This window comes from Schistocerca americana, chromosome 7, assembly GCF_021461395.2.
Source record: "Schistocerca americana isolate TAMUIC-IGC-003095 chromosome 7, iqSchAmer2.1, whole genome shotgun sequence".
NCBI classification, from domain to species: Eukaryota; Metazoa; Arthropoda; class Insecta; order Orthoptera; family Acrididae; genus Schistocerca; species Schistocerca americana.
The window spans coordinates 120271486-120298286 of NC_060125.1; positions in this window are offsets into that span (position 1 = coordinate 120271486).

Genomic DNA, 26801 nt, shown 5'->3' on the forward strand with positions numbered 1-26801 from the left:
ATGGTTGGTTGTGGCAGATTCATTCAGTAATTTTCTTTTTGTTGTCCGGATGTCTTCCACGACCACGACGTCATCTGCCACCATCCAAGCGTTATCCGCTATCTTTTGCATTGAAGGTCTTCCACAGACTATTGTTTCCGACAATGGCCCACAATTCATGTCCGCAGAATTTCAGTCATTCTGCAAGGCCAATGGTATTCAACATCTGACGTCCGCGCCGTTTTCGCCACAGTCAAACGGTGCCGCTGAACGATTGGTCCCGGCTTTCAAGTCACAGATGTTGAAGTTGAAAGAGTCGCATTCTCGGGAGGACGCGTTGTTGCTCTTTTTGTCCTCGTATCGCTCTCAGCCCCGAGATGGTCGTTCGCCGGCTGAGTTGCTTCACGGTCGCTCTCATCGAAGCTTGATGTCTTTGCTACATCCGCCGCATCAGGTTCCTGTGCAGTGGCAGACACCTGCTTTTGCCCCAGGCGACGTTGTATACTATCGCAACTATCGAGGTTCACGGCGTTGGCTCGCAGGGCACATTCTTCGCTGCCTCGGCCGCGTTATGTATTGGGTTTTGGGGGCCTCTGGTGAGGTGCGTCGGCATCTCAATCAGTTGCGCCTCTGTCGTCGCACGGGTTCTGCCGCTCCCCGTCTGCTTTCAGCGACGGTGCCGTCCGGTCAGCGCCCTGGGGACCCATCTACTGGCTCGCCTCATCCCCAGGTGTTACCGACGCTGCCTTCCATTTTGCCCCATGGCGACGCGCCGCCGCCTGTTCTCCCGCCGGCGACGCCCGAAGTGGACGCGTCGCTGCAACCGCCGGGCGCCTCCCTGGGTCACGCGCCGCCGATCGCTTCCCGTGACCAGTTGTCCTCCGACAGGGATCTCTTGCCCGCTCCGGACCACGTGGCGTCTTCGCCCGTCCGGTGCCCCGACCCGATGGAGGTCGACCCTACGGCCCCTCCTGTCTCTTTACGGGCGCATACACCGCATGTTGGCGTGCACCCTGGACTAGGTTTTCAGGCGTTTCCTAGCTCCCCTCGGACCGAATGGCAGGGTGCGGGTGGCACAGCCTCGCCTGTTGTTAGGCTCCCCACCTCGTCGCATACGTCACCATGGGGTCCTCCCCACGGCGGGCAGAAGCCTTATAACACAACCGTACGCCGATTTGCGGGGGAGGAATGTGGTGTCACCGCCAGACACCACACTTGCTAGGTGGTAGCCTTTAAATCGGCCGCGGTCCGTTACTATACGTCGGACCCGCGTGTCGCCACTGTCAGTGATTGCAGACCGAGCGCCGCCACACGGCAGGTCTAGTCTAGAGAGACTTCCTAGCACTTGCCCCAGTTGTACAGCCGACTTTGCTAGCGATGGTTCACTGACAAATTACGCTCTCATTTGCCGAGACGATAGTTAGCATAGCCTTCAGCTACTTCATTTGCTACGACCTAGCAAGGCGCCATTATCATTTGCTATTTATCTGGTGACGCATGTACCGTCAGACCGATGTTTACCAATTATGGATTAAAGTTAAGTATTCCAGAAGCTACGTACCTTTTTTGCTAGTCTCTATTCCTTTAACTGTTCCAGACTTCACGCCATCCTGCGTGAGCTTAAACGCGTGCCTTTCGGCTTCCTCTCAATAGTGGCTTGGCTGTCTTGCCAAGTCACAACAGTTTGGCGACGAGAATTCTGCGTTCGTACCTATATTGATTTACTTGTGTAATGGCTTCGCCACAATCTCCACTATGGACACTGTAAACTCTGCCACGTCCCAGCACCTATATAGTCACAAACATACGTGTACAGATTTCCATTCTAAATTACATCGTTTTATGTAAGTTCCATTATCCGACTCTTCAAATTGTAGAACACACTACAAAAATACCGCTTTCAGTAGTAACGCTGTACGAAAAAAAAATTGTAATGCTACACCACTTCTTCACGATGGCTGACAGGAAACAATCAGAAGTTACAAAAAGTTGTTCATTATCCCGTATGTCGTAAAATTTCTGATAGATTTGGAAAAAAATTGAAATCTTCAGATCTATGAGCTACGTTTTACATTAACAGTATCAAAGTTACAAATCTGTTCAACAACAGAGATAAAATCAAATCTTTGTCACGGAATTTATGTATAAGATAACCAAACTCCGAGTAAAACTGTTGGACAATGAGAACTGTAGAAATTAAGTTATCGGAACGTGAGAGAGCCTGGAAAGTAGGAGATACACATTCAAAGTATTCGGAACGTCTTTTAACGGAAAAGCATCCATACGACGAGTTTGTGACATTTTACATAGCATTATGAATATCATAAATACGACAATATTGGGAAAAATTAAACATATAATACAGAGTACCTGTAATGGAGTAATCAATATTTTCTTTTTTCCTTTTCTTAAAATTAGTTTCAACTGTGCAGAAGTTATTTCCTACGTCTCAAATGATTAAAATGGCTCTGAGCACTATGGGACTTAACATCTGAGGTCATCAGTCCCCTAGAACTTAGAACTACTTAAACATAACTAACCTAAGGACATCACACACATCCTTGCCCGTGGCAGGATTCTAACCTGCGACCGTAGCAGTCGCGAGGTTCCGGACTCAAGCGCCTAGAACCGCTGGAGCACAGCGGCCGGCTCCAACGTTTCGTTAAATGTAACAGATTCTAGGTAACATAATAAATAAAGTTTTTGTTTTTTCAAAAGCAACTTTTCTTCTAAGAAAACAAAGCGGTACTATGGTTTGTAACCAATCTTTGACTTAACATTTTATTTCTATATCAGTGGTTCCGCCTTTCAGCTTTCAACTGATGATGACCGATGAACCTGGTACGTGATAAAATGAATCTTTTTTGCAGAACACCGTGATTGTGATTCCTGTTTAATATTACGTATGATAACAGGACTTTTGTTTGGTGGAACTATAAGTATGAAAAAGTAAATAGGCTGTTATCGTAGACCAACCCTGAAAGCACTAGCGCAAGAGGGATATTGGTTTCAGTGACATATTTACTTACTTTGAAAAGTGATTGTGCGAGGTGGCATATTAATATTGTGCGTCGAACAACCTCCCTGCAATTGTGTGGTTCTGATACAACTGTTGTCGGGTTATCGCATAGCTAATTGATGTTATTTACACGTAATTAAGGTGAAGAAATTGGTCACGAGATTTTTGGGAAAAGTAGGTTTCATACCGGCAGTAATGGTGTAAGGTTTTCTCGTGGTTACGAGGAAGATTGCCCCTTTTCGGAGTTTATGATCAGAATAACGCATTAATACACTTTCCTCTATTAAAGTTATTTATGGAACAGTTTGACATCTGCAGGCGAAACTAAGTTAAAAGTGGAGCTGTTTCGAAAAAAGTTTATTTCCTTCTTACCCCACTGCACTGGTACCATTGCAAACATAACTTTATTGATATAGACACCAGATTTTCCCAATTTTCAGTATTTCAATGCACTTCTCGCTTCACGGAATACTTCGGATTTGAGTATTACTATTACGGGTACATTTTATTAGTGGGCAGCAGAACTCTTTCGTGCTTGGCAATTTTTTGTTTATTTCGGTAGTATCTTGCAGTACAGGAAAAGATGCAGGGATAGAACAAAGTTCAACACCTATCCTTAGTGCATAAGATCGCAGATAGACTGGCGTGAATGCCCTGTTTGCTGCGTAACTAGTCGTTCCATCCCCGACGATATTGATGGCTTTGGTGACAGTACCTGTAACTGTATGCCCTCAGCATCATTTTATCTGCGGCAGTATATGGTTATAAAGAAAAGCAAACAATTTCAGATAACTTGTTGGTGGAAGGGTTTGCTTGTTGAAAGCATATGACTGAAACTACATATAATACATCATTTATCATACTGCAGTATTGCCTTTGGAGGACTGGTTAAGATATTGTATTGCCAGGTGCCTTGTCTATCCGAAGTTTTTTTTCAATTTCTCTAAGATAAGTGCATCAGATGGATATTTTTTAGAATTTTGTCTGAAACAGAGGCAAGATGAGATCACGATAAGCGGGCCAAAAGGAAAAACGAGTGACAAAACGGATTAGAACTGTAAAGAAGTGGGCTGGGAGAACATTTGAACGAAAACCTAAGGGAAAATCCGAAGAATTTGCAGGTAATTATAATGAAAATACGGTGGGGCATGTAAGGTAAGAATTGAATAAAGTGTAGATACCTTTTAAGGAAAAATTGAATACAATGCTCTTGTGACAGTAACCTTCGTCGCTATTAACATAACGTGTTTACACGAAACCGTTTCGAAACAAGAAGTTAAAGAAAGTAAAAGCAATTGAAAAATTAGAAGTCGAGAATCAGCATTTGAAGCGGGAGTTATGTACTCTAAAGAAGAATTTAACGACGTGAAATACTTAAACAGAAACATAAATAGGTGGTGAGATGAACTGGACGATACGAAAACTGAGAAACTGCATCCAGATGGCGTAAGTTTAATCAGCACTGAACTTCGTAATTATGAAGCGGTAAGAAGGCTTTGCCAGGCAAGGATGAAACACCACTACCTTGTAGTAACACGAGGAACATCGGTTGATAGAAATAACTTGCCATCTAGAAACAAAACCAAAGGATTACATACAAAATACAGGTTTAGAAGCATAAGCGTGACTAGAGTGGGAGATTGTTAGAATGGGGTAAGTAAGAGTACTGGAAGTCAAGCAGTGGAGGATATAAAATCCTCCAGTAAAAACACATCCCACTACTTCGCTAAGAGCTTTTCATGGACCACAGCCTTTCTCGTGGGACAAGGGCATGAAAATTAGTTATATAAGGAATGAATTAGAGTGCAATGCCCTGCAGAATAATAAATTTAACATGTAAAGGTTTGAAAGCTATTGATTCTTAAAGAAAATATTTAAAGTAAAGTTTTGATCAGAGGGAGGGCAAATAGGTTGCGCTTACAATATAAGAATTTGTGGATTAGGTACTGAAACATTGTGAAGTGCTACTTAACTTACGCTCAATATTTGGATGAGTGACGTTAATGGAATTCATTTGCTAGAGATACTCCTAGGTAAAGTGTCCGACGCAGTTACAGAGGAACTCGTGGATTGGATATAAGAAGTTTGCCAGCAGTTCTTTTAGATTCTAGACCAACTGGATTATTTGAACAGAACAAATTAGAATCACTAGTAGAGGAGTAAATAGTATCGACTTCAGTCAGGATCGAAAGCAGAAAGAGACAGCCGAAGTTATATCCAGCAAGTGAATTGTGGACGATAGAGAAAACGCTCGATAAGAGGAATAATGTCGTTGGAATCAATATTATAAAAAAGAGAGAAGCTTTACCAGGAGGTAGGAGGTTTGGGAGAAGATGCTCTACATCAGGGACGCAGGAAATGTGGCAATCCATTAGGTTGCTGCAAACTATACATGTTGTTGTTGTTGTGGTCTTCAGTCCTGAGACTGGTTTGATGCAGCTCTCCATGCTACTCTATCCTGTGCAAGCTTTTTGATCTCCCAGTACCTACTGCAACCTACATCCTTCTGAATCTGCTTAGTGTATTCATCTCTTGGTCTCCCTCTACGATTTTTACCCTCCACACTGCCCTCCAATACTAAATTGGTGATCCCTTGATGCCTCAGAACATGTCCTACCAACCGATCCCTTCTTCTGGTCAAGTTGTGCCACAAACTTCTCTTCTCCACAATCCTATTCAATACTTCCTCATTAGTTATGTGATCTACCCATCTAATCTTCAGCATTCTTCTGTAGCACCACATTTCGAAAGCTTCTATTCTCTTCTTGTCCAAACTATTTATCGTCCATGTTTCACTTCCATACATGGCTACACTCCATACGAATACTTTCAGAAATGACTTCCTGACACTTAAATCTATACTCGATGTTAACAAATTTCTCTTCTTCAGAAACGCTTTCCTTGCCATTGCCAGCCTACATTTTATATCCTCTCTACTTCGACCATCATCAGTTATTTTGCTCCCCAAATAGCAAAACTCCTTTACTACTTTAAGTGCCTCATTTCCTAATCTAATTCCCTCAGCATCACCCGACTTGATTAGACTACATTCCATTATCTTTGTTTTGCTTTTGTTGATGTTCATCTTATATCCTCCTTTGAAGACACTGTCCATTCCATTCAACTGCTCTTCCAAGTCCTTTGCTGTCTCTGACAGAATTACAATGTCATCGGCGAACCTCAAAGTTTTTATTTCTTCTCCATGAATTTTAATACCTACTCCGAATTTTTCTTTTGTTTCCTTTACTGCTTGCTCAATATACAGATTGAACAACATCGGGGAGAGGCTACAACCCTGTCTTACTCCCTTCGCAACCACTGCTTCCCTTTCATGTCCCTCGACTCTTATAACTGCCATCTGGTTTCTGTACAAATTGTAAATAGCCTTTCGCTCCCTGTATTTTACCCTTGCCACCTTTAGAATTTGAAAGAGAGTATTCCAGTCAACATTGTCAAAAGCTTTCTCTAAGTCTACAAATGCTAGAAACGTAGGTTTGCCTTTCCTTAATCTTTCTTCTAAGATAAGTCGTAAGGTCAGTATTGCCTCACGTGTTCCAGTGTTTCTACGGAATCCAAACTGATCTTCCCCGAGGTTGGCTTCTACTAGTTTTTCCATTCGTCTGTAAAGAATTCGTGTTAGTATTTTGCAGCTGTGACTTATTAAGCTGATAGTTCGGTAATTTTCACATCTGTCAACACCTGCTTTCTTTGGGATTGGAATTATTATATTCTTCTTGAAGTCTGAAGGTATTTCGCCTGTTTCATACATCTTGCTCACCAGATGGTAGAGTTTTGTCAGGACTGGCTCTCCCACGGCCGTCAGTAGTTCCAATGGAATATTGTCTACTCCGGGGGCCTTGTTTCGACTCAGGTCTTTCAGTGCTCTGTCAAACTCTTCACGCAGTATCGTATCTCCCATTTCATCTTCATCTACATCCTCTTCCATTTCCATAATATTGTCCTCAAGTACATCGCCCTTGTATAGACCCTCTATATACTCCTTCCACCTTTCTGCTTTCCCTTCTTTGCTTAGAACTGGGTTTCCATCTGAGCTCTTGATATTCATACAAGTCGTTCTCTTATCTCCAAAGGTCTCTTTAATTTTCCTGTAGGCGGTATCTATCTTACCCCTAGTGAGATAGGCCTCTACATCCTTACATTTGTCCTCTAGCCATCCCTGCTTAGCCATTTTGCACTTCCTGCCGATCTCATTTTTGAGACGTTTGTATTCCTTTTTGCCTGTTTCATTTACTGCATTTTTATATTTTCTCCTTTCATCAATTAAATTCAATATTTCTTCTGTTACCCAAGGATTTCTACTAGCCCTAGTCTTTTTACCTACTTGATCCTCTGCTGCCTTCACTACTTCATCCCTCAAAGCTACCCATTCTTCTTCTACTGTATTTATTTTCCCCATTCCTGTCAATTGCTCCCTTATGCTCTCCCTGAATCTCTGTACAACCTCTGGTTCTTTTAGTTTATCCAGGTCCCATCTCCTTAAATTCCCACCTTTTTGCAGTTTCTTCAGTTTTAATCTACAGGTCATAACCAATAGATTGTGGTCAGAGTCCACATCTGCCCCTGGAAATGTCTTACAATTTAAAACCTGGTTCCTAAATCTCTGTCTTACCATTATATAATCTATCTGATACCTTTTAGTATCTCCAGGGTTCTTCCATGTATACAACCTTCTTTCATGATTCTTAAACCAAGTGTTAGTTATGATTATGTTGTGCTCTGTGCAAAATTCGACCAGGCGGCTTCCTCTTTCATTTCTGTCCCCCAATCCATATTCACCTACTACGTTTCCTTCTCTCCCTTTTCCTACACTCGAATTCCAGTCACCCATGACTATTAAATTTTCGTCTCCCTTCACAATCTGAATAATTTCTTTTATTTCATCATACATTTCTTCAATTTCTTCGTCATCTGCAGAGCTAGTTGGCATATAAACTTGTACTACTGTAGTAGGCGTGGGCTTCGTATCTATCTTGGCCACAATAATGCGTTCACTATGCTGTTTGTAGTAGCTTACCCGCATTCCTATTTTCCTATTCATTATTAAACCTACTCCTGCATTACCCCTATTTGATTTTGTGTTTATAACCCTGTAATCACCTGACCAGAAGTCTTGTTCCTCCTGCCACCGAACTTCACTAATTCCCACTATATCTAACTTCAACCTATCCATTTCCCTTCTTAAATTTTCTAACCTACCTGCCCGATTAAGGGATCTGACATTCCACGCTCCGATCCGTAGAACGCCAGTTTTCTTTCTCCTGATAACGACATCCTCTTGAGTAGTCCCCGCCCGGAGATCCGAATGGGGGACTATTTTACCTCCGGAATATTTTACCCAAGAGGACGCCATCATCATGTAATCATACAGTAAAGCTGCATGCCCTCGGGAAAAATTACGGCTGTAGTTTCCCCTTGCTTTCAGCCGTTCGCAGTACCAGCACAGCAAGGCCGTTTTGGTTATTGTTACAAGGCCAGATCAGTCAATCATCCAGACTGTTGCCCTTGCAACTACTGAAAAGGCTGCTGCCCCTCTTCAGGAACCACACGTTTGTCTGGCCTCTCAACAGATACCCCTCCGTTGTGGTTGTGGTTGCACCTACGGTACGGCTATCTGTATCGCTGAGGCACGCAAGCCTCCCCACCAACGGCAAGGTCCATGGTTCATGGGGGGGGGGGGGGGGGGGGGAAACTATACATAGATTAAAATATTCGAGATCATGTCACATTATGCATTTTCAGGAGTATGAAAGCTAAAAAGCGTTTGTAATGTGCAAAAAATTTTTGTTACAATTTTTTCGTTTCGCATTGGGCAATATGGATCAAATGGCTCTAAGCACTATGGGACTTCACATCTGATGTCATCAGTCCCCTATACTTAGAACGACTTAAACCTAACTAACCAAAGGACATCACACATATCCATGACCAAGGCAGGATTCGAACCTGGGCCGTAGCAGCAGCGCTGTTCCGGGCTAAAAGGCCTAGAACCGCTCGGCCACAGCGGTCGGCTATCACACAATAGAGCCACTCAACTTAGTCTCGACAAGAAAATGGATGTTTAAACTTTGTAAAAGATATGTTTTAATGTGTATTACTTTGACATCTTATACACTCCTGGAGATGGAAAAAAGAACACATTGACACCGGTGTGTCAGACCCACCATACTTGCTCCGGAAACTGCGAGAGGGCTGTACAAGCAAAGATCACACGCACGGCACAGCGGACACACCAGGAACCGCGGTGTTTGCCGTCGAATGGCGCTAGCTGCGCAGCATTTGTGCACCGCCGCCGTCAGTGTCAGCCAGTTTGCCGTGGCATACGGAGCTCCATCGCAGTCTTTAACACTGGTAGCATGCCGCGACAGCGTGGACGTGAACCGTATGTGCAGTTGACGGACTTTGAGCGAGGGCGTATAGTGGGCATGCGGGTGGCCGGGTGGACGTACCGCCGAATTGCTCAACACGTGGGGCGTGAGGTCTCCACAGTACATCGATGTTGTCGCCAGTGGTCGGCGGAAGGTGCACGTGCCCGTCGACCTGGGACCGGACCACAGCGACGCACGGATGCACGCCAACACCGTAGGATCCTACGCAGTGCCGTAGGAGACCGCACCGCCACTTCCCAGCAAATTATGGACACTGTTGCTCCTGGGGTATCGGCGAGGACCATTCGCAACCGTCTCCATGAAGCTGGGCTACGGTCCCGCACACCGTTAGGCCGTCTTCCGCTCACGCCCCAACATCGTGCAGCCCGCCTCCAGTGGTGTCGCGACAGGCGTGAATGGAGGGACGAATGGAGACGTGTCGTCTTCAGCGATGAGAGTCGCTTCTGCCTTGGTGCCAATGATGGTCGTATGCGTGTTTGGCGCCGTGCAGGTGAGCGCCACAATCAGGACTGCATACGACCGAGGCACACAGGGCCAACACCCGGCATCATGGTGAGGGGAGCGATCTCCTACACTGGCCGTACACCACTGGTGATCGTCGAGGGGACACTGAATAGTGCACGGTACATCCAAAACGTCATCGAACCCATCGTTCTACCATTCCTAGACCGACAATGGAACTTGCTGTTCCAACAGGACAATGCACGTCCGCATGTACCCCGTGCCACCCAACGTGCTCTAGAAGGTGTAAGTCAACTACCCTGGCCAGCGAGATCTCCGGATCTGTCCCCCATTCGGCATGTTTGGGACTGGATGAAGCGTCGTCTCACGCGGTCTGCACGTCCAGCACGAACGCTGGTCCAACCGAGGCGCCAGGTGGAAATAGCATGGCAAGCCGTTCCACAGGACTACATCCAGCATCTCTACGATCGTCTCCATGGGAGAATAGCAGCCTGCATTGCTGCGAAAGGTGGATATACACTGTACTAGTGCCGACATTGTGCATGCTCTGTTGCCTGTGTCTACGTGCCTGTGTTTCTGTCAGTGTGATCATGTGATGTATCTGACCCCAGGAATGTGTCAATAAAGTTTCCCCTTCCTGGGACAATGAATTCACGGTGTTCTTATTTCAATTTCCAGGAGTGTAGTATCTATAGACCGAGAGAAAAAGCTGACGAAAACCAGATCACAGAGCGAGTGGGTAGCAGCGCGAGCCCGCTACGCTTCAACTACTGCTGCTGGCCACCAGAAACTCCGCTGGATGCTACGGAGAAGGAACTTAGCATGTACGAGGGATAATCACCATTCTAATATTGTTCGAAAAATAGTTCTTAGTTCGATCCTCGAGGAAGGAAGCGTGTGGTTCAAATGGCTCTGAGCACTATGGGACTCAACTGCTGAGGTCATTAGTCCCCTAGAACTTAGAACTAGTTAAACCTAACTAACCTAAGGACATCACAAACATCCATGCCCGAGGCAGGATTCGAACCTGAGACTGTAGCGGTCTTGCGGTTCCAGACTGTAGCGCCTTGAACCGCACGGCCACTTCGGCTGGCTAGGAAGCGTGTGTAGTCACTGTTATGACGCAGACAGGTAATGGTCGGTCGTAGTGATGTGTAACAGGACACTGATGTGTCATAGTTTGATTCTGAATTATCATTCGTCATCAGTAATAATATACTCCGACAAGTTAAATGAAATTAATTTGTTCGAGATTCGGCAACCAGTCTTGAGGTCGGGGATCTAATCGACTGGATTAGAACTGAGATGTGTTGATGTCTGCGTGGTAGTCTAACGTGATTGGTATACGAGGTTATGATAAATGAGATTCGGAAGACAAATAAATGGCCGTCCGTGTAACACAACGCACAGTAGGTTGTAAGTACAGAAATACCATAGGCGATTATAATGTTGATCGATGAATTTTGAAGTATAGTTGGTCGTACCGTCTATTAGACGTTGTGGAGGTTTCTTTTCTTTGGTTAGAGGTTTATGTGAACGTTGGAGAATTTGTCGCAAGTTGTGTGTGTTGTACTTGCGATCTCGTTATCATGTTCTTGTCCGCAGCGAATAAGATACGTGCGGCGTATAATCCTGTTCAACACTTCATTTGGACGAGAAGTTTATTTTAAGCTCACAAACTGCAGGAAAAACATTATAAAACATTTCCAGTGCATCGAATATTAGCAGTTTTTTGGTAACTAAGTGATGAAAACAGTAACACAAATACTAAAAAATCAAAGCAAATTATTAAATTCATGGACCGCCCGCTGCAGCAAGCAGAAAGCGTCTCACAGCACTCCTGGCGGTCAGTGTGCGTACACTGTTGACATGCGCCGTCCGATCAGCTGATTACCTCACATCTGCTGCGGCTGACGCCCAACGCCGCTATACCAGCCCCCTTCAGGAAAGTGGAGCGCCGTCCTTGGATGATGCCAGAAGTGACGTCCCTGAAACGTGGCGGGAAGTGTACCCGTCGTCTGGAGAGAGTTTGCTGTTCCATTGGAGCTGATGATGGTGCCGGTGTAGGCTGCTGGGTTGTGTGTGGAGGTTTCGCCTGATTGCGTTGCAGATGTGAATGTTAAGAGCCTAGTAGGACCAACGCTGGTTTCACTCAATCAATAGAGAATTCATCTTACAGTTGATTTTGATATCAAGTGTTTTGTCACCTCTAATGACAACACGATGCGGACCAGTATATGGCGGTACGAGCGGCGGTTTTTCACCATCTACTCGCAAAATTACGTGTGTACAGGATCGTAACTCTCGGGGTACGAATGCTTGTCACGGTCAGTTCTGCGTCAATCTTTCTCTGAGGTGGGCGACAAATATTGGTGCACTGACATCGTACAACGAAATCACGTGTGGCTCCACGAACTCACCGGGAAGCCTTAGGGCTTCTCCACATACCAGTTCTGCCGGTGACGCGTCTAGATCCGTAGGCCGGGCAAAACCAGTGGTAAGACAGAGGTACGTTGTGATTAGTGGCACATATATGTGGCTTCAAGCGATCGGTGCCAGCGTTCAATCATGCCGTTACTGGGAGGATGGTAACCTGTTGCTGTGTGATGCAATGCGCCGCAAAATTTACTTAGTTGGGCAAGAAGGTCAGATACGAACTGCCGTCCTCTGTCTCCGATTACATGGCCAACCGTAGCGGGCGATCTAATGTGACACAAATGCACTGGCCAGCGTCTCACTGGAAATGTTATCTATCGCAGTGGCGTCTGGCCAGCTCGTGAATTGGTCTAGTACTGTCAGTAATCAACGTTGTCCTTCTGAAGGGGGCAGCAGACATGAATATGAATATGGGCAGACCGTGCAGTTGTGTCTGGAAATTTGCCGACCGGCGCAGAGACATGGCGAGAAAGCTTGCTGCGCTGGCACTGTACGCGTGCGAGAGCCTGCGTACGACAGTCTTTTTATATTCCAGGCCACACAAAACGGCTAGCTATTAGGTTATTAATTGCCTTCACACCGGGGGGACATAAATTATGTAGGCTTTCGAAGGCATAAATTATGTAGACTTTCGAAGGCTTGTTTGCTTAGGGCTGTAGGAACGAACGGAAGAGTTTTGCCAGTTGAAACAATATAGCTTTGCGCTTGTAGCTGGAACGTCGATTGCCTAAAGGCCAGACGCGGCACGTTGTAAACAGTTTAGAAGTTCCAGGTCAGACTCCTGTGATTGGGCTAGCTGTGCGAAATCTACATTCTTCGTGATACTGCTCACCCGGGATTGACAGTCTGCAACGACATTGACGATTCCCGCTATATGCCGTAAATCAGTAGTGAATTGTGCCATGAACTCGAGTTGATTATATTGTCTCGAAGAACATTTGTCATTATTATGCCGAAAGGCATATGTGAGGCGCTTATGGTCTGTAAAAATGACAAAAAATCTGTGAGACGCCCTGCTAAACCCGCAGGACAGGACAGGTAGTTTAAACTGTGGAAAGGGGCCAAAATAAGGGCTGTCAGTTACGCTCGAACATACAACTTTATTATTTGATCAAACGTTACAAGAGCCCAGCTTTAATCTTTGGGACTTAATTACTGCCTGAAAGCCACTTTAATTTAAAACGGCTGAAGTCCAATAACTTAAAGCGCTAGCATGACCAGAAGTTTAAAAGGCAAGCCTTATTTTACAACAGTTCTTGATTTAGGCTGAAGGCCCAAATAATCTCAGATTTTCAGAGTAAACAATTTGAGTTCAAAATCGGCTGAAAGCCCAACAGTTAAGGCTAAACAACATAATTTTTTTTTAAAACCAAGGCCTAAAGTAAAACAGTTCTTAATTAGGCAAAGCTCAACCAAAACAGAAATTTAAAAGACAAAGCCTTATCTTAAAACAGTTCCTTAGTTATGCTGAAGACCCGAAGAATCAGACACTTCAAGAGCAAACAAGCTAAATTCAAATCAGCTGAAGGCCTAACACTTAAAGCACCATAACATTAATTTTTTTAAATACCAAAGGCCTTGCGTGAAACAGTTCTTTAAATTAGGCTGAAGGCCTAAAGAATTTTACACCTTACAAGGAAAACAACCTTAATTTAAAGAAAGAAAAAAAAATCGGCCAGAAGTCGTACAAGTACAAACAACAAGAACAAATATACAAAAGGTAGTACCCCGAAGGGCGCTCAGATGTTCGAGTGTTGGCCTGGAATCCAAACAATAACGCTCGCTTAGATGAGACAGGCAGTCGGGCCAACCATTCACAATCTGACGAAAAATAGGCGTCTGACAATACAGTATCCTAAACCAGTACTCCAAAGGCAATACTTCAGTATGATAAATGATATATTATATGTACTTTGAGTCATATGCTTTCGTCAAGCAAACCCTTCCACCACACAAGTTATCTGAAATTGTTTCCTTTTCTGTATAACCATATACTGCCGCAGATAAAATGATGCTGCGGAAATACAGTTATAGGTACTGTCACCAAAGCCATCAATATCATCAGGGATGGAATGGCTAGTTACGCAGCAAACAGAGCTTTCACGAGAGTCTATCTGCAATCATATGCACTAAGGATAGGTGTTGAACTTTGTTCTATCCCTGCATCTTTTCCTGTACTGCGAGATACTACTGAAATAAACAACAAATTGCCATGCATGAAGAAGTGATTAAAAGGAACAGTCCTGCTGCCCACTAGTAAAATGTACTCATAATAGTAATAATCAAATCCGAAGTATTGACCGACAGTCAATGGACACACCGACTAGATAACTTCCGCTTCACCCGACCAGGGCACAACAGGGAGTTCAACGGAACAATGTAGAAGATATTGACGCCCACAACCAGTCATACATGGAGCTGTGAAACTAAACACCATGCTGGACAGCAACAACATGATGCAGAAACTACACTGCCTGAAATTTACGTCAAAAGCGAAGGCAGCTAAACGGCCACAAGGCAGAAGATTACGCTGGTGAACTTCAATTCAAATAACCAAACACAGTGAAACTCCACCGGAGGCTAGCTAGTATTTTCTAACCTGAAAACCACGTTATTGCTTGCAGGAATATGCCAGCAGCCGACAACGAACCCCAAACGACACAATGTGAACAGTCGTGACTTGCTGGTAGATTAAGTCAAAACTCAACTTACATGTCCAGGATGGAACAACATCACCACACTCCGACACCTCTCAGTTGCTGCCAGCGGTCCTGGCCAAACTATGCTCCGTGGAGATTTCCTCGCTGCTCCACGCCAACCGACCAACTGCTAAGGCGCAGAAATGGTGAAAGGACCGAATACACGTCGGCCGATGAGGCAACCAAACGAACGACCAACCAATAGTAGCCCCGCTCCAATCTCCCTCCGTCGGACAGTTCATGGGTGTCGCCAGCGGTCGGCGAGCACTGGCTGTCGACGCCAGAGCGGTGCTCCTTCCCCAACTTCGCTGCTGCTGCCTCCCGACTGCACTCCTGGTCCGTCTCCAACTGACTAGTCAGACACACGACGACACGGGAATACTATCGGTCGCCCCAGAGATGGTACGACAGTGCACTTATCGATACGCGCTGCTACTGCCGCTCACGGGCAAATAAGGCAGGAAGTTAGTGACGCCAGTAAATGGCATAAGTAAACGATGCGGCAGTATCGTAATGGAAGATGACAAACAATAAATGGGATAAACGCGAGCCAACTGTGTAGGGAAATATTAAATAGACTCATAAACCGCCTCCAATTCGCAGTCTTAAGCGCCCCATTGTTGTTGCGCAGGAGATATTTTCACGAAAGCTAATGCGAGATTCTTCCAGGCTCCGCCTACATATTATGTCCATATTGTGCAAGGCAGCACCGATTACCGTCTGGCTAGCGTCTACTGCCAGCGCGAGAGCTGCTTCCAAAGGCGGGTGTGCAAGAAGGGCTGCGTCTGGTATACTTTTATTGGCCGCCTCGAACGCGTTTTTAATCGACATCATCATACCAGCGTTTTGCCTTTAACTTTAGGACCAGTTAAATCTGTGGTAACAGGCTCTCGGAGCGTCGACGTATGAGATTGGTGACGTCCGTAGAAATTAAGTACTCCCAAGAACCGTCGTAGTTCTTTAGCAGTTTCTGGCCATGGACTACTCAATATAGCCTCTACTTTCCGTGATAATGGCTTTTGTCTTGGCAGAAGAGGCAGCACTGTGTTACGAATGGAGGCCGAAATGCACGCGTTTTAGCTCACGCAGGCTGGCGTGAGGAGGGAAGAACTATACTGACGTGAGGTCTGGAACATGACAAGGAATGAGAATTTAGAAAGTGGACGTAATTAGTTTGAAAATTAACTTTAATCCATTAATGATGAACGTCGCTCTTGACGGTACATGATTCACAATATTATCCGTTCAGAATACATTCTTAAAGTAATTATAGTAAATGGACATGGCGCCTTGCTAGGTCGTAGCAAATGACGTAACTGAAGGCTATGCTAAATTGTCGTCTCTGCAATTGAGAGCGTATGTAGTCAGTGAACCATCGCTAACAAAGTCGGCTGTACAACTGGGGCGGGTGCTAGGGAGTCTCTCTAGACAAGACCTGACGTGTGGCGGCGCTCGGTCTGCAATCACTGATAGTGGCGACACGCGGGTCCGACGTATACTAACCGACCGCGGCCGATTTAAAGGCTACCACTTAGCAAGTGAGGTGTCTGGCGGGGACACCACAATGGCCGTGATTCGTTTGATGAAATCCGATGGCCTAAAAAAGGTATCCTGTGTATCGCCAAAAACACATTTTGAGGTGTTCAACACTAGCCATATTCGTCAAGGCGTTGAAATACCTCAATGAGGTGCTGTTTGTGTTCCTCGGGGGTCACTGAAAAGGTATCACCAAGATATGCAAAACAACACTGCAAGCCTTGCAAAACAGAATCTAAAAATCTTTGCCATATCTGGGCAGCATTTCTCAATCCGAACGACATAAACAGGCTTTCGAACAGACCAAAAGGCGTTTAATGACCGTTTTCTGAATGTCTCTTTCGGCAACAGGAATCTGTGTATATGCCTTTGCGCAATCTAATACGCTAAAAGCCCCTTTTTCCACATAATGCGTAATTGTAATCTTTAAAGAGGATCGGTAATTGTCACAAGGACGCCATGCACCGCTTTTTTTTGGGCACTAAATGGAGGGGTGAATGAGGACTTCAGCATTGTATTAAGTTCGCCGGCTGGATTGGCCGTGCGGTTCTAGGCGCTACAGTCTGGAACCGCGAGACCGCTACGGTCGCAGGTTCGAATCCTGCCTCGGGAATGGATGTGTGTGATGTCCTTAGGTTGGTTAGGTTTAACTAGTAAGTTCTAGGGGACTAATGACCTCAGAAGTTGAGTCCCATAGTGCTCAGAGCAATTTGAAGCATTTTTTTGTATTAAATTCCTCCTTGGCAACAGCGTATCGGTCAGGAACAAGGCGCCTGGTCCTACACGAAATTGGAGGGCGTGCGGTAGTATTTATATAATGTACCGTGTTGTGACATAGCTTTTGTGGCGTCCCAGGAAGCATTTTGGTATCTCTTCGACTGGATCAATTTGGCGTCGTATACTGCCGCGCCACGTCGGAATCCATGGGCAGATAGCCCCATGACATTGTGTATTTGGCGGGCATTGGCGACGAACGGCAGCAGTTGATAATGCGCTAAGAAATCGGCTCCGATTATTATCTCGGTTACGTCCACCACGGTGAAATTCTACTTTAACGCACGACGTAATCCCAGGTCCAACTCGATGTGCTGCATGCTATTCGTCGCGAATTTCTAGCCGCAGAAAGGAAAAACTATGTGTCTGGCCGATTCTTATGTAACTGGATCCGTCGCAAAATACTTACGCCGCAACAAGTGTCCACAAAAAACTTGCGCGCTGTATTGCGATCTGTCATAAGAGACGCAAGGACGGCGACCGACAGCCCGGAGCGATTACTTCTGCCTGTCGCTTACAAATGAGAAAGGTACGCGGCGAAGTACACTTGTGCTCCTGATCTCCGAATTTCCTGTGTTACGAACACATGTGTGCCCGGGTTGAATCCTCGGCCGCGGCGGAGTTCGCCGAGGAACGACTTGCAGCTCTCCTCTAGTGTACCTGTCGAAGAGTAGTTCGCCCATCTGCTTACTGAGCTCGTCAATATTGCTCACGAGACAGTCGTAATCCGCTAGCGTTAATACGGAGGTGCTGCTACACCCCGTCTTAATTTCAGAGCAGGAGGTCGGTAGGACGGTGTCTTGAATCCGATACCCCAGGTCCGCAACGGCATCTAGCGACGTATCCGTTAACTATCCAATATTTTGGATAGTTTTATAGTATTGGTCGCGTGCACCATAGAAGGTGTAACAGTTGGAATACAGAGTGAGTATCGGCCAATTAGGATTATTATTATTGCGTGTTATAAAGTATTTGAACAACGCTTTTGTTGCCATCATGATCTATTGTGAATTTTATGCTTTGTGGAAAGAATTGAATACTGCTAGTAGTTCTTTGAGTTCATCTTTTGTTCCATGAAATAGCATAAACTTCCTGGATCTTAAAATCACCAACCACCAACAAAAACACAAGTTCAGCATACACAGAAAACGCACACACAGAGACATAACACTGGACAACTCATCATGCCATCCCACCACACAGAAACATGCTTCATTTAGGTCCATGCTACACAGATTTAGAAGAAAACACCGTCAAGAAGGGGCAGATGTAATAAAGAGCACTACCACACACTGCTACACAGCCATAACAATTGACAATTTAAGCAGACAAAAACACAAAAGCAAGACAACGAATGGACACACTGTGAAAGAAGAGAAAATATTTGCCAACATCCCATACCTGGGCCCCATATCACAAAAAATCGCCAACCTTTTTAGAAAAACAAATGTAACAGTTGCATCCTCAACCAATAATAAGTTAGGAAACTTACTAATCCATAACGCAAAATCAAATACACAAACCTACTGCAGCAGCGGAGTGTACAGAGTATCGGTACCCAGTTGTCTTGCCTACTATGCAGGGAAAACAGGCAGAAACTTCAAGACCCGTTTTCAAGAACATTTAAATGATTTCAGACTCAAGAATTTCGAAAAGTCAGTCATTGCACGACATATGTTGGAAACGAAACATATCGCCAACAGTCTAGAAAACAATTTGATAATACTATATAACGAAGCCGATGGTAGGCCCTCAAGTCTGTTAGAACAACTGGAGACATACCTCCACAAAATCAAAAAAACCAGAATCTATGTTAAATGGACAAACAGATTTCGCAAGCCGTAGATATTTCAGCAATTTTAAAGACCTAATCTAAAGGCATTTCTTGCATGTATCAATTGTTTAATAGTTATATCTTTAGCACTACGAATAAATTCATCTTTGACAACATCACGTACAAAAACATCTGTAAAGTGTGCGTACAAAATGCGTGTGCAAATGTGCCTCTTGGATGAAACGACATGTACTAAATCGATGGGGAAAAGTCTAGTGAAGCAGTGGATACAATTGTTGGCTTTGACCAATGACGTCATACATTACTCGTAGATAATAATTAAAAGAGATCGCTACATATTGCTCAAAATATTCTTCGTGTGCATTTATTTAAATAATTGGGTGTTTGCAATTCATTCGGTACTTAATTTCATTCGTAGCGATATTGAGGCAATTTGGATTATTAGATGGTCTAGGAGTAGCGTCTTTGATACATAATCAACACGTCTTCGGTCCCGGGTTCGATCCCCGCCACGGCCTAAATTTTGAGAAATATTCAGAAATTGCCGAAGACTTCCGGCATAAGAAGTCAGCCTCATTCTGCCAACTGCCTTGTCAAAGAGGGCGGAGGAGTGGATACAGGTTCAGGGCACTCACTTTTCCTTCGGGTGGGAAATTGCCCCTAAATGCGGAAGAATCAGCAATGATCAACGACATGAGGATGCAGAACGCAATGGAATCCACTGCATTAAAGACACATAACGTGTATCCACAGGACATGTGGCCTGTATTTGAAGAAGTGTCATGATGATCTCTCTATTGGCGAAAGATTCCAGAATAGTCCCCCATTCGGATCTCCGGGAGGGGACTCCCAAGGGGGAGGTTACCATGAGAAAAAGATTGAATAATCAACAAAAGGATAACGTTCTACGAGTCGGGGCGTGGAATGTCTCAAGCTTGAACGTGGTAGGGAAACTAGAAAATCTGAAAAGGAAAATGCAAAGGCTCAATCTAGATATAGTAGGGGTCAGTGAAGTGAAGTGGAAGGAAGACAAGGATTTCTGGTCAGATGAGTATTGGGTAATATCAACAGCAGCAGAAAATGGTATAACAGGTGTAGGCTTCGTTATAAATAGGAAGGTGTGTTACTGTGAACAGTTCAGTGACCGGGTTGTTCTAATCAGAATCGACAGCAGACCAACACCGACAACGATAGTTCAGGTATACATGCCGACGTCGCAAGCTGTAGATGAACACATAGAGAAAGTGTATGAGGATATTGAAAGGGTAATGCAGTATGTAAACGAGGACGAAAATCTGATAGTCATGGGCGACTGGAATGCAGTTGTAGGGGAAGGAGTAGAAGAAAAGGTTATAGGACAATATGGGCTTGGGACAAGGAATAAAAAAGGAGAAAGACTAATTGAGTTCTGTAACAAGTTTCAGCTAGTAATAGCGAATACCCTGTTCAAGAATCACAAGAGGAGGAGGTATACTTGGAAAAGGCCGAGAGATACGGGAAGATGTCTATTAGATTACATCATGGTCAGACAGAGATTCCGAAATCAGATACTGGATTGTAAGGCGTACCCAGGAGCAGATATAGACTCAGATCACAATATAGTAGTGATGAAGAGTAGGCTGAAGTTCAAGACATTAGTCAGGAAGAATCAATACGCAAAGAAGTGGGATACGGAAGTACTAAGGAATGATGATATACGTTTGAACTTCTCTAATGCTATAGATACAGCAATAAGGAATAGCGCAGTAGGCAGTACAGTTGAATAGGAATGGACATCTCTAAAAAGGGCCATCACAGAAGTTGGGAAGGAAAACATAGGTACAAAGAAGGTAGCTGCGAAGAGGCAATTTCCCACCCCTAGGACAAGAGAGCGCCCTGAACCTCTATCCGCTCCTCCGGCCTCTTTGAAAAGGCCGTTGGCAGAATGAGGCTGACTTCTTATGCCGGACGTCTTCGGAAATGCTGATTATTTATCAAAATTTAGGCAGTGGCGGGGATCGAACCCGGGACCGACGACGTTTTGATTATGAATCAAAGACGCTACCCTAGAGAGCAGATAGGTGGAAAGAATACATTGAAAGCCTCTATGAGGGTGAAGATTTGTCCGGTGTGATAGAAGAAGAAACAGGAGTCGATTTAGAAGAGATAGGGAATCCAGTATTTGAATCGGAATTTAAAAGAGTTTTGGAGGACTTACGGTCAAATAAGGCAGAAGGGATAGATAACATTCCATCAGAATTTCTAAAATCATTGGGGGAAGTGGCAACAATACGACTATTCACGTTGGTGTGTAGAATATATGAGTCTGGCGATATACCATCTGACTTTCTAAAAAGCATCATCCACACAATTCCGAAGACGGCAAGAGCTGACAAGTGCGAGAATTATCGCACAATCAGCTTAACAGCTCATGCATCGAAGCTGCTTACAAGAATAATATACAGAAGAATGGAAAAGAAAATTGAGAATGCGCTAGGTGACGATCAGTTTGGCTTTAGGAAAAGTAAAGGGACGAGAGAGGCAATTCTGACGTTACGGATTATAACGGAAGCAAGGCTAAAGAAAAATCAAGACACTTTCATAGTATTTGTCGACCTGGAGAAAGCGATCGACAATACGAAATGGTGCAAGCTGTTCGAGATTCTGAAAAAGTAGGGGTAAGCTATAGGGAGAGGCGGGTCATTTACAATATGTACAACAACCAAGAGGGAATAATAAGAGTGGACGATCAAGAACGAAGTGCTCGTATTAAGAAGGGGGTAAGACAAGGCTGTAGCCTTTCGTCCCTACTCTTCAATCTGTACATCGAGGAAGCAATGATGGAAATAAAAGAAAGGTTCAGGAGTGGAATTAAAATACAAGGTGAAAGGATATCAATGATACGATTCGCTGATGACATTGCTATCCTGAATGAAAGTGAAGAAGAATTAAATGATCTGCTGAACGGAATGAACAGTCTAATGAGTACACAGTATGGTTTGAGAGTAAATCGGAGAAAGACGAAGGTAATGAGAAGTAGTAGAAATGAGAACAGCGGGAAACTTAACATCAGGATTGATGGTCACGAAGTCAATGAAGTTAAGGAATTCTGCTACCTAGGCAGTAAAATAACCAATGACGGACGGAGCAAGGAGGACATCAAAAGCAGACTCGCTATGGCAAAGAAGGCATTTCTGGCCAAGAGAAGTCTACTAATATCAAATACCGGCCATAATTTGAGGAAGAAATTTCTGAGGACGTGCGTCTGGAGTACAGCATTGTATGGTAGTGAAACATGGACTGTGGAAAAACCGGAACAGAAGAGAATCGAAGCATTTGAGATGTGGTGCTATAGACGAATGTTGAAAATTAGGTGGACTGATAAGGTAAGGAATGAGGAGGTTCTACGCAGAAACGGAGAGGAAAGGAATGTGTGGAAAACACTGATAAGGAGAAGGGACAGGATGATAGGACATCTGCTAAGACATGAGGGAATGACTTCCATGGTAGTAGAGGGAGCTGTAGAGGGCTAAAACTGTAGAGGAGGACAGAGATTGGAACACGTCAAGCAAATAATTGAGGACGTAGGTTACAAGTGCTACTCTGAGATAAAGAGGTTAGCACAGGAAAGGAATTCGTGGCGGGCCGCATTAAACCAGTCAGTAGACTGATGACCAAAAAAAACTGAGTAAGTTGTGTCTGTTTAAATTTCAGTCTAAGATCATTCGCAGAAAACCAGTCAGTGGCACTTTTAAGAACAATGTTTACCTTCTCTTCTGTTGCTGCATGTATGCTTGGAATGATTTTAATACTAGATTCATCGGCAAAAAGAACTGATTCTGGTTGTTGTGTAATAAGCTGCAGATGAAGCAGACCCTGGGGTACCAGACGGGCATGTGACATTCCTCCGCCGGCGCAAGTCCGGACAGTAAAGTGGTTTGTGTACGTGTGTATGTGGGCGTGCGCCAGTCGGCTGCACCGACAGAGTGCGATAAGATAAACAGGCTCGGAGAAGTGAAGAAAATGTCTCAGCCATAACATGCTGTGTTACCCAGTCCTGTGACGAATTGAGCCATGTGTGAAGGGAATGGTCCTCAGAGGACTACTTTGCGTAACTCTGATCGCTAATTTTGATTATTTAAACTCAAAAGAACACGTTCTGTTTCCACAAATTTAAAGCAACCACGTCTGACTCTGACAACAAACACCGAAGGAAAATAAAACACGAAAACTCATGTAAAAATTTTCGTAAATAATAAAGGAAATGACTGTAATTTTCACTAACTGAAACTTTCGGGCTGAATTGCCGTGGTCCATATATAAAACGTGTCCTTCCTGGCGTTTCCTTGCCTACTTTGTTTCTACGTTGTGTATCCTCGACTTATTTTCAATATAACAGCCAGTTTTATGAACAAATTGATGGGGTGGCCATGGGTAGCTCTCTGAGCCCTACTATTGCTAATCTATTTATGGAATTTTTCGAACAACAAGTCTACAGTCGGCCAAAAAAAGCCCTTTGAAATGGTATCGATACGTAGATGACACCTTTGTGACATGGAATCATGCTGAAGAGGAACTAAGTGATTTTTTGGTGCACATAAACAGTTTCAATCCAAAGATACAATTCACCATGGAGAAAGAGAGTAATTTGACAACAAAATTTTTTGGATGTATTGGTTGTTAAACGGACAGATGGGACTTTAGGGCACATGCCATATAGGAAAGACACACACACCGATCGTTACTTACATAAGTATTCGAATCATCATCCTAGGCAGAAGAGAGTAGTAATAAAAACTTTAGGGGACAGGGCTAATGACATCTGTGAGCCAATTTATTTGCAAGATGAATTAAGCCATTTGCGAATGGCTTTCAGGAGAAATGGGTATACTGGCAACGAAATATATCGAGCGTTCCACACTAGATGAAAAGTGTCCGAAAATACACGACAACAACAACCGTCGGCTGGAAAAGTTTTTCTTCCATTTATTCGTAACATCACGGACCGTATTGGAAAAGTTTTGGATAAGTTTCAAGTGGATACAATCTCTCGTCCTACCAAGAAAATTAGTGAAAGTTTAAGATCGGTGAAAGACGCACGACACCCCACAGCTATTCCAGGCGTGTATAAAATTCCGTGTAGCTGTGGCATGGTTTATATTGGAACAACTAAAAGGAGTGTTAATACTCGCCTAACGGAACACAAATTGGGACAAATTAACAAATCAGCTGTAGTGGAACACGTTTTCAAAGACGGTGATCACGAAATAAAATTTAGTGAGACAAACGTGATAGCTAGGACCTCACATTATTATACCCGCATGTATAGAGAAGCTATAGAGATCTACAAGCACGAAAATAATTTTAATAAAAAAGAATAAGGATTAAAACTAGACAAGATATGGCGGTCGACTTTATACCAACGAAGTGACAATCGATTAACTGTAATAGATATAGATGGCACTAGCCAGAGATAGTTTTAAAGTCGAAAGCACGTGATGAGTGGTGGCGCCATCTTAGCGCTCTATATAAGCGGGACCTCCAGCGCCTAGCAGCCAGTCGCCGACTCACCTCAGAAGATGTTGCCCGCAGTAGGCAACGAAACGTCAGGAAGGAGAAGAAATTTTATATATGGACCGCGGCATTTCCGGCTCGGAAGTTTTAATTAATGAAGACACCGGCCGTGAAAGCTTACATGTTATGATTTAACTATACGTTTGTTGAGTTATAACTGTAAGCGGCAAATAAACTTGCACTTGATCGTGAGTATGTCGTAATTTGACGTCATATGGGATGCAAACAGAGATTACGTAGCTGACAGCTGTCAGGTACGTAATTCCCACCTGTAGCGTGCCTTGTACCAAGAGCTGCCGAGCCGCATAACTGTGATTGGTCGGCGCTCGAATTTAATTGAGGACGCCGCAACTTAGAGGGGCTGGCACATACTGCAACAAAACGCGTAAAGGCGCCCTATAAAAAACGCTACACACATGCATGAGGACGCACCCCTGCAAAGTAATACGTAAAATGCATGGAATAACAACTATAATAAAATAAATAAATAACACACAGGTAGTAAATAAGCGTGGATCAACAATGTCAACAAATACAGTAAACACGTTTCTCTTAAATTACATTGATTTCTAGAGAAAGCAAATACTGACGAACGTTTGTCGCAAACGAGAAAGTAATTATATTTGAAACTACACCAAATACCTTGAGTCGTTACTGGGGCACAGCGCTTGGCATCGCAGCTTATCTTTTTGTAGAGACGACTTGTGGCGTCTGAGGCGACTCGGTGATACTGGCGGCGTAATTATTTTGGATTTATCAGCCATGAAATTACAGTGGATTAGTCCTCTGGCTTGGAATGTCATACTTTAGGCGGCAATATCATTACCCGTATCATTCCTTCGGTGACAGGTCGGTAGGACGTAGTTGCTGCAGTATGAATCCAGGAAAATGCCCTTTTTACCCGGCAGATTGCGAAGTTATAGTCCGTTCGTTTTTAGCAATCGCGGCCGTGAATTCACATTTCTGGCGAAAACATTAGGACACATCATAAACAGTTTAAAACTCTCCACGGCCACAGTTAACGTTGTAGCATGCGTGACAGCTCTTTAAATGGCACACGAGATAATAAATTCAAAGTAAATTAGTTGGTGCAACTCAGTTAAGTGAAAAGGTACGTTTCTAGCCGCGAAAGTCAAGAGTCATTTCACAGAATGATTGCCACTGCTGTTTACAGTATTCATAGCCTCACATTGTGTTTCATAACGTCCATGTCGAAATTTAGGTAATACTGTGACTGAAAAATGAGAAACAGGCCCCAAATTTTCATGTGCTTCTGTGTGACTCGATTACACAACAGACACGCTTACACCATGACGGTGCACGCCCACACCGTTCGACTGCCAACTATCGATACCGCCCTCGCAACACAGTGCTGCATACTGCATTGGTTCCACAAGGCGAATTTTAGAAAAGCCTTACAAAGAACGTCAAAAATTCATTGACTCTTCTGCATACTTAATTGAAAGACATTCGTGTGGCTATATTAATAAAGCTAAACCAATCACATTGAAAGGAGTCTACTGGGGTACACAGGCACGTGCGTCCCGAATATGATGATAATACTAATGTAAACTAAAATGGCAGTGTTATTTTGCAGCGTAAAGTCAAGCGCCAGCACGACAGGCAGAACGTTAGAGCAGAGAGGGCAGTGAAGAAGATGTCAGCCAATAGTATGCAGACCGACCCCTCTCTAGGACGACAACGAGATACAGGCAGCATCTAAACGAACAAAACAGAGCCCAATTGAAGACTGGGAGGTCTCCGAGCTCTGTCGCAGCGATTTAGGAACTGTATATTTCACTCGTATTAGGAATTGTATATACTACAGAGATTTCTTATTTTGTCTGTCACCCATTGCTTGTGACACATCATTGTATCGTAATTTATCTTACTGTAACAAAAATTCATTAATACTATTTGTCTGAACTGTTGGCTAGTGATCCGAGAGAGGTTTCCTGGGCACCCCGTATGCGAACGAGTAGGCAGGACATTGACGACGAGAAGGTCAACTGATCCCGTAGTGGCATTCTGTTTTTTGCTCATGGGCTTTTCTGTTTTGCTGGCGCCTTAATTCTACTTGGTGTTTTCCTTGCAGCGGTGTATTTACTTGCTTTAATAGTGTCTCTTCTAGTGTTTTTGCT